A 14,915-nucleotide genomic window follows, 5' to 3' on the forward strand; every position below is an offset into this window, starting at 1 on the left:
AGCAGGTTTGTCAGACGATTTGATAATATTTTTTAGGGTTGCTCAAGCAAACCTAAATGCCATCGCAGCAGAAAGAGTCTAAAATCGGCAATGCTCAGAAGCATTTATTTTGACTTTTTAAACATACTATATACAGTATGGTACGGTGGTGTCATGTGGGAAATAACCCTAGGATTTCACACACTGACAGCGACTCTGAGATCATTTATATTGATCTAATTAGTTCCTCTGTGCTGGGAACTTTGATCTCACATCAGCACACACACATTTTTTTTTTAAACAAAAGCATCAACATTGACGTCCTTCAAGTTTCTCCAGCACTGTAGGCAGCACCCCGGGACAGACAAGGAAAGAGAGAAACATCTTCCCCTCAGGAAACAGGATGTCCCGAATCACACTACCGCCCTCAGCGGACTCAGACCCTCAAACAAAATAAAGTTTTTCCAAAACACAATATGGGGCAATCGGAAGCTCTGGGGCCACCCAAAGCTGTTTCAACCTTTTGATCATCCCGTCATCTACGTCTTCACAGAAGCAGAGCCGGTTCCAAGTCAAACAGGCGTTCTGCAAACTCATTCATGAGATGAAGAGGGAGTGTGCTTTGATAAAAAATACGATTTTAAACATCCTGCAATCAGTCCGGTGATCAGCCTTGGCCTGTACATTTTCTTCTATCTTTCTTTACATGTACTAATGACACAGAGAAGTGGAATCTATCTCCTGTGATTTTGGGGATTTGATCACACTAAATTTAAATGTGGATGAAGAAAAGCAGTTATTCACTTCATCAGCATCATGGGTAGCAGTCTGAGCAGGCCCAGGATCCAGACCAGGTCCCCCAGGCCTCCAAGGCCATATGATCCCCCTGCCCACGGAGGAATAAGATCGGGCCTTTCATTTCCTCTCTGCTCGGCACTCTGTGGTGCAGATGCCTGGTTCATTTCGCTGGTGTTGAGATCTGAATGTGGCTCACAGCAAGCAGATCCTAATCCACAGCGGCGGGGACCTCTCCCTGTCTGTTGTCTTTGCAGATTTGCGCCTTGCTCTGTTTTCAGCGTCGGGGTGGAAACGTTTTCCATTACTGGGGTGAGAGCATGAATGGTAGCCTTGTTGGCTGGTCTTCATGTTGGTTTGGTCAGGTCTTTGAAGCCCCCCCTACGACCACCACCACTGCATACTCCCAAAACTCAACATACTGTAACTATCCCTCTCTTACCACGGTGTCTTCATTTGTTCTGGTGTGTAAAGATTTATACATCTTTCTCGCTACCCATCTCTCTCTGTTTATGTCTCTTTTTTGGGATCACAGGAAGTAAGAAGTGCAGGGCAGGACTGGTGGATCTTTGATCCAGATGGGGCCGTCTGAGAGCATGAGTAAGACCCAAGAGCCGGGGCTCAACAAAGGATGCTCAGTGCTGCAGGCCTAACCAACTTTATTTGATGAAGAAAAGGAATGAGTCTATGTTTTCATCTCCCATATGTCAACTTCAGCACATTCTTTACCAAGAAACTCTCATTTGATTTAATCTTAAATGCAGAGTATATACACAATCTCACAAATGATCCCTCAACCCCTCAGTAGCCAAAGCCTTTTCCGCTTAAATGTGCTTTGGCAAATTCTTAGCCTCTTTGGTCCGTCTGAAATATTTCAACAGTTTTTGTACACATATTAAGGCTTTGTCACACTCCTTGGCATCTGATACCGACGCACAAGGCACCCTTTAGCGTCTGCATGAGACACACCAGGCTTTCAATTAAATACAATGTAAACCCACCCCTGTCAATGTTAGACGCTCAGAGCAAATGTTCCGTGAATGTGGTAATATAAAGACAGAAAAGGCCCACACAGAGTGGGTGGAAGGGGAAGATTGATATGAGAACGTTAAGATGGACATTCACTTTACAAACATAGTAAGTTTAACCCAAACCATGATCTTTTTCTAAACCTAAGTGGTTTTGTTGCCTAAACCTAAGCAAGTGTTTTTGTTTGAATTCACAACGTTAACCACGTGTTTACTGTGACTGTAGTGGAGCGTCATAGTTTGACACGCGGGGCTACCTAGTTCATTAGAAATTGACGCCAAGGGGTCCTGACCAAACATCGGTATGTTACAAGTTGGGAATGAGCGCGGGTTGGTTCCCTGGACCATGAATTCCAATGATCTCCTTCCTTCAGCACCACCATGAGGTTGGTGTGTGGGTGTGAGTGAAATGTCTAAACAATCATTGGATGGATTGTCATGAAATTTGGTATCCTCCGGTGTCCTCCGGTGCTCCTAATGGCATCTGCAAGATTTCACAGACCGGAGGAAAACTACCAATCAGAGCCGAGCTGAAGCCTGCCGTCTCTGAGCAGCTGTCAATCACTCGCAAACTCTGATCAAACGGTCAAACTAGGCAGCACTGATCAAATATGAATCAATATTCTGTTACTGTAATACCTATTTCACGCCTCAGATGTTTTCAGAAACATCTTGTAGTGTACTGTTTAGCTGTAAAATGAGAAAGTTAGTGACCAGGTGCCATGTTGAGAACAGTTGAGGAAATACCAAGCGCCACCCACCAGCCGGAGCACAGCCAATAGGAACGTTCAATAGGAATGCTCTCTCTGAAATGACCTGTGATTGGCCAAAGTCTTCCGTCAGACTTTTTAAAGCCTGAAATCAGAGCCATGAGGAGGAGCAGAAGTCTAGTTTTCTCTCAGGACACTTGAGTTACAATATGCTGAAAGGTTATTATGGAATTTTTTCCCAATGATGCAAAAAAATATACTGCCTACTCCCACTTCACTGTAAATCTTTCTACTGATTTAAAAAAACAGATATAACATGTTAATTTGTGAGCTTTAGAAGTACTGGTTGGTGGATTTTTCTACCTTTGGACAGAGCCAGGCTTGCTGTTTCCCCCTGTATCCAGTCTTTATGCTAAGCTAAGCTAAGCTAACCAGCGGCTGGCTTTAGCTTTATATTTAACGTATTGAGAATGGTATCGATCTTCTCATCTAACTATTAGCAAGAAAGCAAATTCACATATTTCCCAAAATGTCAAAGTATTCCTTTAAGTACAAATAATTAAATTTCCATCAAAAATTTAAGGAGATAGCTTGAACTTATTTTAAAAAAGAAAGGAAAAATTACAAAGAGCCATTGCCCGGATGCAGTAGGACAATAAAAGAAACAGATGTTCCAAAAATCACTCAACACCAGCTACACCTAAGTGTCTTTGTATCGACATCAGTGGTCAGAGAGGTCACTAAGGCCGACCCCTGTTTGTGGGAGGGCCGGTGGTATCCAGGGTATTGCTGGAAGAAGCACAACGGATACAGAGAGAGGTTAGTGGGAGACAAACAGAGCCGAGGGTCAGTTTGTTTGGGATTCTTGAGAGGAGATAGCAGTTCACAAAGCCTTTCTAATGGGAACCAGCTGACCGCTAATAAAGCTATAGCCAGGCTGGGGCTATTTGCTTTTGTTGTGGACGTTTAGAGGGGGGGCTTCTATTTATTGTGCTTTATTCACCCAAGCCCCTCAAAAGGAGGCAAGAGAAATTTATACAGGGCTGAGTTTACTTTGAGTCCAACGGACATTATCGAGCTACTCTATGAGTTTTCCCAGGGTGAGAGATTTGCTGATACACCAAAAATGAAAAGAGACAAATCCTCTTGATATGCTGACCTTGTTCTACACTTTGAGTTTGTATTTTCTTTGGATGATGTCTTTCAACAAGTACTTCTATGGCATATTGAAATTGTTAGTGCAGTAAAATCTGCATAGTATTTAGTCAGGTGGTTATGAACATAGACTGTATATAAGAAGTAGACGTAGTCACTGTGATGTCACCCATTGGTTTGTGGACTTCCATTTTGAAGCCTCGAGTTCGGCATTTTGGCCTTCGCCATCTTGGTTTTTTGCAACCAGAAGTGACACGAGAGGGTGGAGCTAAGTACAACCGAACGCTGTAAAAGACGTTTTCAGGCAACCAAAATGTTACAATTAGCTTTCATGAACTGAAAACACACTGTGAAATGGTTAAAGTTGTAAGACGAAAACATGGACAACTCCCAGACCGGACAATGCCTTGGTAGTGACCTATCAATCACAAGATAACGACGATCTAAAGCATACCCTGCTTTATGGTCTATTTGACTCTAGATGGGACCATAATTTACTAAATAAACATCATGCTGTATTGAAGAAGACTTGACACTTGAGATTGAGACCATAAACTCATGTTTACAATGTTTACTGAAGTAATAAATCAACTGAGAAGTAGGATCATTTTCTCATAGACTTCTATACAATCAGACTTCTTTTTGCAACCAGAGGAGTCGCCCCCTGCTGGCTATTAGAAAGAATGCAAGTTTAATGCACTTCAGCATTGGCTTCACTTCTCAGACCCAGAGGTAGCCCACTGGTTATGAAGCCTCTATAAGATGAGAGTTTGGTGACTAGACGTACAATATGAGGAACGCATTTGAATATAGTGTGTATACATAAATCAACACCTCTCTAAAGCAATTTCTATAAAAACTGTAAACTTCATGAAGGCTTTATTACAGGACTATTTTATTAGACTGCATTTGTTTTTGCTAAGTGTACCTGAAAATTTGGCAACTCAGTGTATTTTGTCCATGTCTTTGGTAAGATCTGTGTCACTCCATCAGAAATGGCATTGTAAGAATATAATGTACTGTAGATGCCCATATTAGCATTGTTAATACATACAAAAAGATACGATGACTGACAGACAGACCGATGCTGCTAGCATGGCTAATAAAAATAAATATTGTGAAAGTACTCCTAAATTTTACTGTTTGCATCACAAGAAATATGAACTGGGGATTTGTGGACTGATATTGTAATATTGGGTAGAATATGAGTACATTCACTTCCTGTATGCTGTGCTCCCCTCTCTGAATTATGGGCTATGTCTGGGTAAGAACTTCTCTGCTGCTCATCCAAAATCAACACGGAGATTGTGCTCAGTTTATGCATAGAGGCAACAGATAAAAGGAGAATTTGTTTCCTCTCTCAAGCTCGATGTCTTTTATTTTTGTTCCAGAGAGAGAGAAAGAGAGAGAGAGAGAGAGAGAGAGAGAGAGAGAAAGAAAGAGTGTTTTGTCTGAGCTTCTGTTGTGCTGTAGTGCATGTCGGTGATCCTTTCAGAAGACGCTTGATTAATTTTTGGAAATGATCCAAGATGCTGTAGGTGTTGAACTGGAATGGGGGAAAGTTTTCTCTAAATAAAACATAATGCAAGGCTTTGCAAAGGCCTCTAATCACTGCCCAGACAGCGTCACACAAACTGAAACAATTAGTCTCAACAGTAGTGCGTGTTTCATGATATACAAATAAAAGCAAGATCACGAAACACCATTATCGAGACTAAAGCCTTGATGCCTTGCTAGAGATCTCTTGCATGTGAGAAGAGGAGCTGTTTTTTCCTCACCAGTCATCTGTTTGCATACATGGACATTTCCGTCTGCTGATTACCACTGCAGTCATTTAAAAGTTGAATTACTCCCTCGCCCCTAAGATGAGCTTTTTACTTTACAGAAGGCCTTTCTCATCAAGAATGGGCATCATTAGATTTCATCATTTTCTGAGGTACACTTTGTGGGAAAAAAAAAAAAAAGCAGAATTCAGCAATATCCTGTTTGACTTTTCCATTATGAAGAGCAATAATATTCTGTATAATCTGCCAGTTTGCCATCTAAATCAAGCAGGAGAGAAAAACATGTCCCGGACGGTTCTCTGGACCAAAGTGCATATTATTGAACTTCTTTTATTGGCTACCATATCAACTCTATATGTTCTGAGTGACTTTATTATTATTATTTATTATTAAAACACTAACTGACAGAGACTAGTGAACAAAACTTTTATGACAAATTCGTTCAAATCTAATCATAGTTTTGGGAGCCATGCCACTGCGGTTAAGCCTCTCAACTGAAAACAGTCTAACAAGAGGCACACTGTAACAACAGAGTTAAGCTGGGTCATTCCTTTATATCACAAATGTAACTTGCAAAGACCAGGTTTCAAATGGAAAATGATGTAACAATTTGTAAATCTTTGATTTATGAAAGAATAGTGCAGGTCACAAAAGGATGAAATACACAAGGATGAAAGAGGAAACCAATGAAAATGTGTGAAAATGTGCAAAGATACAGCATGAAAAGAAGAGCAAAAAAAAATCGAGCAGAATTTAACTTAATCTTGTCTACAAAGTCTTCAGATAATTGGAAGACAAATAGATAGAAAACATATGATATTGCTTCTTAATCTTCGTTAAAATTAACTTTAATTTGGCATTTCAAAAAAGTTCACCTGCCTTTACTATTAGGGCATTCTGCTGCAATGATACCTGCACTGAAAAATCTAACCTCTCAACTATTGCACAAGGGCCAGTTGCTACTGTGCTGGATGTGGACTGTGACGGTTTGCATGAATACTCGCTGTCTACCAGGAAAGTTTGTGATTTTACCACTCTCAAACAATCTACAGATGGGCCACAAAACATGTGGCCTCCAATCAAATCAGACAATAGTTTGGGAAACACTGAAGGGTAAACTGAATGATTTCTGGCAGTTACTTTCTCATAAATCTTTCTGTGCTTCAAAGCTTCACAGCCAATCATGGGTCATTCTTTGGCAGGCTGATAATTAAACTGACGAGCCAAGAACCGGATTAAAGAAACTGAAAACAAGGTTTGGAATTAGACAAGCAACTTCATTTAATCATTTCAGCAAATTTGTGGAGAGATTTGTGGATGAATGTTGTATTGTTATACACAAAGAGTCACTCACTACAATATACTGCACTTCTCTGTTTCCTTTGGGAGCCCTTCAAAGCCACTCTCCTCAGTGCTGGAAAATAAAAACAGAGTCATTGCTTCACATACTTTGGGTCGACTGATGTTGAAGTTATTACAAAAGGGAGTCCCATGAGAAACACAGGCTCTTACTATTTATTATACCTGAGCTCCGAGCTGTAACCCTTCCTCCTCTGTCATTCCTGTTCGCATATAACACCTAAGGAAATTTTGTGCAGCAACATGGCTTCTCTTTCATTTCACTGTAAGTCATTCTTGGAAAAGTTAGGCATTTCAGATATATGCCTGGAAACTGGTAATTCAGCTAATTCTACTGCGTCAGACCTTTGGATAAATCAGGACCTTGTCTTGCCCAGTATTGACACAGGCCTGTTCTCTGCTGCTTGAAAAGCTTTCACTGTCTATACGAGGTGAACACTTCACAATCCAGACTTTTACCTACCTGAGCACTGCTAGTTCCACCTCCACGACCAAAAGGATCCCACAAGCAGGATGTATAGAGGGCTCTCTGTAGAGAGGTTGAAAAGTTGTTTTCATAACGAAGGATTTATATAAATCATTGGACATAAGACATAGGAAGGTCTATGGACTGAGTGAGAGGATTAAACTTTCAAAAGAGGATTTAACCTACTCATTAAGTGTACTTCCCAATCTAAATTAATCAAAGCTCAGATGAGATACCTGATTGCCTGACCTTGCTGTAACAATCACACGTGAGCAGGGCTTCTTGATCAGTGCTTCGACTCCCAGACATTTTAAGCTGTTGTTGTCCCTTTAAATGTGCCGTTATGAAACCCAATAGTAATTGTCCAGACGTGGAGACTTCAGTGGAACATCGAGAGCCTAATTGGTATAACAACCATCTGCCAGTCTGAGACTCAATCAGAGAAATAATGTTGTTTTCATTCTGAGCGGACCAAAAGACTACTTGATGTATTTTAGTGATTGTCTAGCAGTCACATTACTGGTTCAGTTAAGAGACGCTGCTCCTACAGCTGCGTATCACACTTTGTTTAAGTGTAAGTGCCGCACAGTGGTTAGGCACAACTGTATCTGTAATCTGTGCACATTTCCTGTGCAGACCATTTCACCACACCTCAAACAAGTAAAGTGGTCAAATAAATACTGAAATAGAGAAAGTCGCTCTATGTGAAGTCAGGGATATGAACATACTACTTTACCAAGAGTAGAGACAGAACCAAACAAAGAAGCTGACATAAACCGCAAACTTTGTAGGCTGCAACTGTTGGCATGTCCATCTTATTAGCTTACTTAACCAGTGTGACTTTCAAGTCTAAGAGTTAGCATATTATTAGCTAACATTGTTTTGTGGGATACAGTTAATGTTTAAAAAAGCCCATAAATCTAACCTCTGTCTGTCTTCGGTGTGTTGCATACTAACGTACTATTTATACTCCATGACGTCAAACTGAGTAGTGCGTTCCAACTGCATAGTATGTGGATTTTGTGGAAGCAAAAAACGCCAGAGTGTATACTAGATTAGCAAGAATTTCTAAGTATGAGACGTGAGCTTATTGGCCCCACAAGGCATTGTGTCTGGGTGCCTTGAGACTGGCTGTGAGTCATGTGAGATTTTTAGCCAGGCTAAAAGCTGTTAATATGTCACTTTATTAAGTTTTAATATTTTTTTTAAATATTTTCCCAATTTGTGATCAGTTTATTCAAATAATAGCAGTTTGGAAATTTGCTGCAATGTTTTCGGAGATGTGATGGAGCCCTGAGAGACTGGACGTCATGTGATACGTATTGCTTTAGGATCCTTCAATGTGAACAGTCTGCTGGTAATATCATACTTAATCAGCAGTAGGCCTATGTAGTATACTGCCCAGAGTATGTAGTATGCAGTATGTTAGTATGCGATTTTGAACACACACAGCCTCTGTCTTTACTTGTCCAAGAATGTAAGCAAATCATCCAAACAAAGTTATGTTTGAATAAAATAACGGTGTGATCTTACATTTTCCAGTATCATATATATATAATAGCCTACTAGGGCCAAGCGCTACACTGCAATATGAGAACAGTTTGTTTACTTAGCCTACATGTCTTTGGTTGTTTTGAAACAACTCGTGGAGCTAATGTTAGTTTAATGAGCCAGCTAGCTTCTTTACAGATGATGAAACATAAAGTGCTCCAGGGATGACGTATTTTTGAAGGCCAACCAGGAAGTTAGCATCCCCCTGTTTCCCTCGACAAAAAGCCAATTTATCATTGGGTTTTGGATTATTGCAGAAAATAAGCTCTGTGGCAAACAAACATTTATGATACTTACACGTTTTGTTCAGCAAGATAATCTCCACAAATGAACACCACTTTATGATTTTTGAAGTGTGAATGCAATCGCCAGACTTAAAAAGCTAACAAACTACACCACTGTCGCGTGAACTTGAGTATGTGACGAGGCTGCAAACACGGGTTGGTGTGATGATGTTTTGTATAGTCTCATTTAGCCACTTGTTCGCAATTGCCTTTTTTAAGACACATAAAGGCTTCAAAATTCCCAAGTGGGGTATTTATTGATGTATTTTGTGTCGTATTGACGGGTTGTAGGGCTCATTCCTGTAGCACTGTATTGCTAGCAACAATTAGCAGTCATTTAGTCAATTAGTCATTTCAGATGACAAACATTACTTTTATCTACTTCTGTCTGTGATCATGGACCTACTTTTTGAATTTTAAGTGGTAAATCTGACACCGATAGGCTATCATTGATGTGAACGGAAAGCTTGACAGGCATAGCAACAGTAACAAAGGGGAGTGGAGTTTGGCAAACGGTCAATTGATTAATTTCCAAACACAAGATAAAGTGTAGCCTTTTCTTGGTACCAAAATCATTTCAGCAGCTGTACATATTGCTCCGTAGCAAATGCAATCTTTCTGTGTCAGTAAAATAAACAGGGTATAATAGCCTTGCTGATGGAGCGAAACTCTTCAAAAATGTACATTTATTTGAGAGAAAGCCGTTTTGAGACTGCAGCCAAGGATGGTTTATTTCCCTAGCTGGAACTGAGGCTCTCATCAAACATTTTCTGTACTGAACTCATCTGTTTGGCAGAGCAAACAGAGCATCTAGGGCAAGCCACATTCCCTCCCAGCCGTCAGAGTTTGTGCAGCGTCAGAAAATACCTCTGCTCCAGAGCTGGGTTTACCTGTGGAAACATCATAAACAGAGGGACTGTTTCAATCCAAAAGTCCTGGCCCGCTCAAAGAAAATAGAGCTGCCAGAGAGGGAATTTGACTTTCTACTCCCACAATAAACCTGCAGTTGGATTAAGTTTCCACAGTGGGGGGTAGAATCATCACAACTGGCACCCCAAACAGGCTCCTTTACTTTCCCTCACTGTTTGGAACCTAAACATGGGGAGGATATGTATGTCATCCCTCCACTCAAACATACCCACCCCTGTACCCTCCTCCCTCGGAGGACACATGAAAATGACCCAACAGAAACCGAATATGGGCTCAGTAGCACTGGCATGCCCTCTTCTGAGACGACTATTGTACATATCTATTAGAAAAGCATCTGGAAAATGTCTGGAAAAGCTCAAATGTCCACACCGGAAGTGGAAATAGCCATACTTGTCCATCAACACCAGATATCATGAATAATCACTCAGACAAAAATTCTAACTAGTATGCTAATAATACCACTCATATGACCACCCAGTATGTCATTAGGCAACCTGTGAATGAAAAAGTAAACCAGTTATTTGTTCCACACGAAGGCTTCACTGCACCATTTAGTCAACTAGGCAATCGGTGAAGTGAACATAAAGAGCAACAGACCCAGGAAGCTTTGCCCATTTTCTCCTTCAAGCTTAAATTGGAGATCTTGCAGATTGCCACCAACTGAGTAACCCCTCCGCTCACTCCTCCCTTTCCAAGACTGTAGTAACGTGAGCCGCTGAGTACAAAACCGTGGTAACGCCGTTCCTTGCTCAGAGGCCATCCTTACCATAATAACACTACTTTAGGAGCAACGGAACTCAGACGGCGACTGGCGGTACCACAGTTTTGCACTCTGCGGCTCACGTTACCGCAGTTTCACAAGTTAGTCAGAGAACTACGGTGGCCTTCAGGTAACGTAAAAACATGAAGGTCTCTCTCTAGAGCCAGTGTTTGGTTTGTCCGTTCTGGGCTACTGTAGAAACATGGCAGAGCAACATGGCAGACTCATTCTAAGCTAACAAAAACACAACGATTAGTTTCAGGTGATTATACACTAATGAAAACAAAAACACTTATGAGTATTATATTCCATTTCTGCTGATCGATCCCTCGAAATGTTACACGCTGGTCCTTTAACCACTGCATGTTTATCTCCTGTGTTTGTCTTTTATTGTGAAGCACATTGTTACATAGCATGGTACTAGATCAGAACTTTAACACGTGCTTATTCATAGATTGGCTTGTGCAGCACCATCTTTTGAGTATTTGGTAATGAAATATTTTAAAGTAGCACAGTTTTGAGTAAATAAAACAGCAATGACAAAACAACTCCATATCTGGTTGCGGTTAATTTTCTCTCTTAGAGATCGCTGCCTTTTTGACGGGTTAAATCATTTCCTTCTGGCTTCTGATTTTTAACTCCAGTGTCAAAACTCGTACCCCTTCTTCTAATCACTGGATGCTCTTCTCTCTGATCTCTCCGGCCTGTTTTCATGTGAGTTACTGGAAAAGGCCCCATCTGACTCACCACAGGTGAACAGAGCAGCCATTCAACTAATTTCTGAAGTTATTTACTGGACCTCTGCCACTGGCCGATTAGAGCTCGCTGGTCTACCAACCTAATCCACTGAGGGGGGTCCATGCTGGAGCTCTGAAACATACTGTACCTGCACAGTAAGGTGCTAAACAGATGTGATTGGATATGTTAAGGTGCAATGATGGGGAATAGCATGACGGTTACATTACATTTTTGCTGTATAAAATACTCCAAATTTAAAATGAAGTGAACAAAATGTGGTTTTACAGCAGTAGATTAACATGCCATGACCACAGCTGCATTTTCATACAATAGTGCTGTCCATCAGAAACATTACCTTCGCGAATCAAAGGAAAAACAAGGAACTAAAAACAGCAGATCTCTCCATCAAGACTTAAACCCCCTCTTTGTGTGACTAAGTCTATTATTCTGGAATAAGCCCATTAAACACAGATGATAATGCCAGCGCAGCCATTCTAGATACCTCTGAGTCGTTTGGCAAGAATGTTTAATTCCTGATTCATTTTGTTTAATGGTGCACTATAATCAGCTTAGAGGATTGCTGCTCTTTTGCTGAAAAGGTCGACATGCATTTCTTCCACAAGGGGGCCTTTTAATCTGAGGCTTTGCAATGTCTCACTATTCCGTACAGTAGTACACTGAATATCGGTCCAGTTGATGAATGCATGTTCCCTGGTTGAACACACATACACACACACAGCGGTCACCACGATGCACATAGTCTCTCTTTAGGTGGCTATGAATTGCACTCTCACACACACACACAGCATCTTTCCCTACAGTATACCAAAAATAAGACGCTATGTTTCCCTATTTCCAGCCCTCACACACACCTCTCTGTGTAAAAGATTCATATTCACAGACACAAATCGCAAATAACTCCAACCACAAGGCAAATATGCCATGGTGTGTTTAGTTTAACTCTTGCCGATACAGAACACTGTTCTTTTGTCCACCCATGCAGGTATAGCCCTCTGCGTTGGCCCAGTGACCTGCTTCCTGCCCTCCCAAGCAGCCTGATCATGGCCTAAAGTGATTCTCCCCTCAGCTGGAGGTGGGCTGGATTACAGATACTTGCAAAGCTCTATTAAGGTGGCTCTTTCTGGTGGCAGTAGTACACAGACTTTATTAGCAACATGGACTCAATCAGTTTGTAGAAAGACTGAGAAACACGCTTTACCATTGATGGGAAAGTGATATATTTCATGTGCACATTAAACCCCCGTTTTGTTTGTAGCCTACTGTGTATCCGTGCGAGCAACACGACATTTCTGCCGCCAGGTTTCACACGCTCTGTTGATTGACAGTTGGTGGCGGGAACGTGCAAATGAGTAAACAAAGATATGGAGGACGTAGACTGCTAGCTGCTAACATGGATGTACACAATGCACAATTTCAATGAGGAAATGAATGCATTTAGTACATTTGTGAGACGTCAGGCATACACATAATGTGTTTATGTGCAATGTATCCTCATACAACAGCTCTATGATATCTTACGGAAAGTTATTCTTCAATTTACGGACGATTTCCTACAAATGTCCAGCAACACGTGTCAATTTACGCTAGTTACATGCATACAGTCTTTTCGAAATAAACTTCCGTTTTCACAGGAAACAACTTGGTTAGGTTTAGGAAAAGATCGTGGTTTGGGTTAAAATAACTAAAAACATATTATGTGGTCCGTTCTTGTTTGTCTGTCTTTTGAGATATTCACAGAAGAAAATGCATACGACTAAATCTAAATCTGATAAACATCACAGCCTGACATCAAATCATACTCTGGTTTCAGTGTTGAGTTTGCCCTCCCCCAATTACTTCCCATTTGATCAATAAATTAAACCATCAGTCCACTTACACATGTGCCACATGCAAAAAGAATAAGTGTGCAGCAGTGTAGTCTGGTGAACATGTGGTGAAACTAAAGTCCCTAATCTCAACTGTTGTCAAATGTCAGCTGGACTATAAATCCAACCCTGAAGTAAAGATAAAACAGTGCATTTATGAATAATGAATAACAGATAACTGAAACCGTAATAAGCTACTGAGTTATTGTTATCATTCAGGTCAGTGGGCTGTATTATATTTTAATGAGAGAGATTCATCTATGGAGTGAAGGAGTCCACCTTCTTTTATTACTCCTGCCAAATGGAAACAATATATTTTTCATTTCCCAAACCAACTGACTTGGAATATTTGTGTTATTAAATATTTTACTCTCATGCGGTGCATTCATTTCTGCATGATCCAACACCTAATCAAAAATTTGGATTAAGCAAAAATAGAAAATGTTTGAACAATCGGGTGCTTTTAAATAGCCTTATTTTATGATGTGCACATATGACAGTGATGTGAGTAGCCCAATATGTCCTTGTATGAACTGGATACCATGTAAAACCAAAAATGATCCCTGAAATATCTTACGGAAAGTTATTCTTCAATTTACGGACGATTTCCTACGAATGTCCAGCAACACGTGTCAATTTACGCTAGTTACATGCATACAGTCTTTTCGAAATAAACTTCCGTTTTCACAGGAAACAACTTGGTTAGGTTTAGGAAAAGATCGTGGTTTGGGTTAAAATAACTAGTGGTGTAACTTAAGTACAGAATTTAAATAACATAAATCAACATTGATTTCTGGTTTCACACGGAGTACGAACACCAGTCTCCTGGGCGAAAGTCTGGTGTTTTTTGACCCCCCCATCTACCCCGAACTCCTTCCTACACGGTGTTTGTCACTATTTATACTCCCTGGTTCACGTTTACGTAGATTACATATTAATTGATTTTTATGGGATATAAACGAATTACAGTGCATTACTTTTCGTAGCTACAAACGTTGTATGAGAACAGCCCGTTATGTGAGAAACACTGAATGTAAACATGACTTTTTGTCTTTACAAGAAAACTCTTAACTCTAAATTCTTAAAGCTGCTTGAAATGATGTTCAAACACGACGGAGCAGAAAGACACAGCCACTGTAAAACTTTTATGACTTATGTGTTATAGAAAAAAATTGCTTACTTAGCAGCACACAGAGTAACAAGAGCATCACATGCTGTCTGTTTTCTGGCTACCACTCACATTATAGCTCTGCTTTAGGTCCACTCTCAAGAAATATATCTGGTCTTTAACTTTGTAGATGCTTTCTCCATGAGCCTCTCATTTATTTGGCTGTCAGTGAGGTAGATTCTCAGTGGGCTTGATACATGTGAGCAAACTTTTCACTTTTGATTCAATGTTAATATCAAAATTGTTACCTGATGGAGCTTTAATGACATTTTGTATTGGTACTCTGTGGGTATTCACTTACACTAATTTCTATCTATTCTTT

At 40.4% G+C, this 14,915-nt stretch overlaps 1 long non-coding RNA gene across 1 annotated transcript; it reads left to right on the forward strand.

Annotated features, from left to right (window-relative positions):
- The first annotated feature begins 2,858 nt into the window (after positions 1-2,858).
- LOC119496194 lies at positions 2,859-13,935 on the forward strand. Its single transcript, XR_005208664.1, has 3 exons — positions 2,859-2,973; positions 3,245-3,248; positions 13,926-13,935. It is a non-coding gene; the product is annotated as an uncharacterized LOC119496194 (long non-coding RNA).
- Positions 13,936-14,915: the final 980 nt, after the last annotated feature.

This window comes from Sebastes umbrosus, chromosome 1, assembly GCF_015220745.1.
Source record: "Sebastes umbrosus isolate fSebUmb1 chromosome 1, fSebUmb1.pri, whole genome shotgun sequence".
Lineage (NCBI taxonomy): Eukaryota > Metazoa > Chordata > Actinopteri > Perciformes > Sebastidae > Sebastes > Sebastes umbrosus.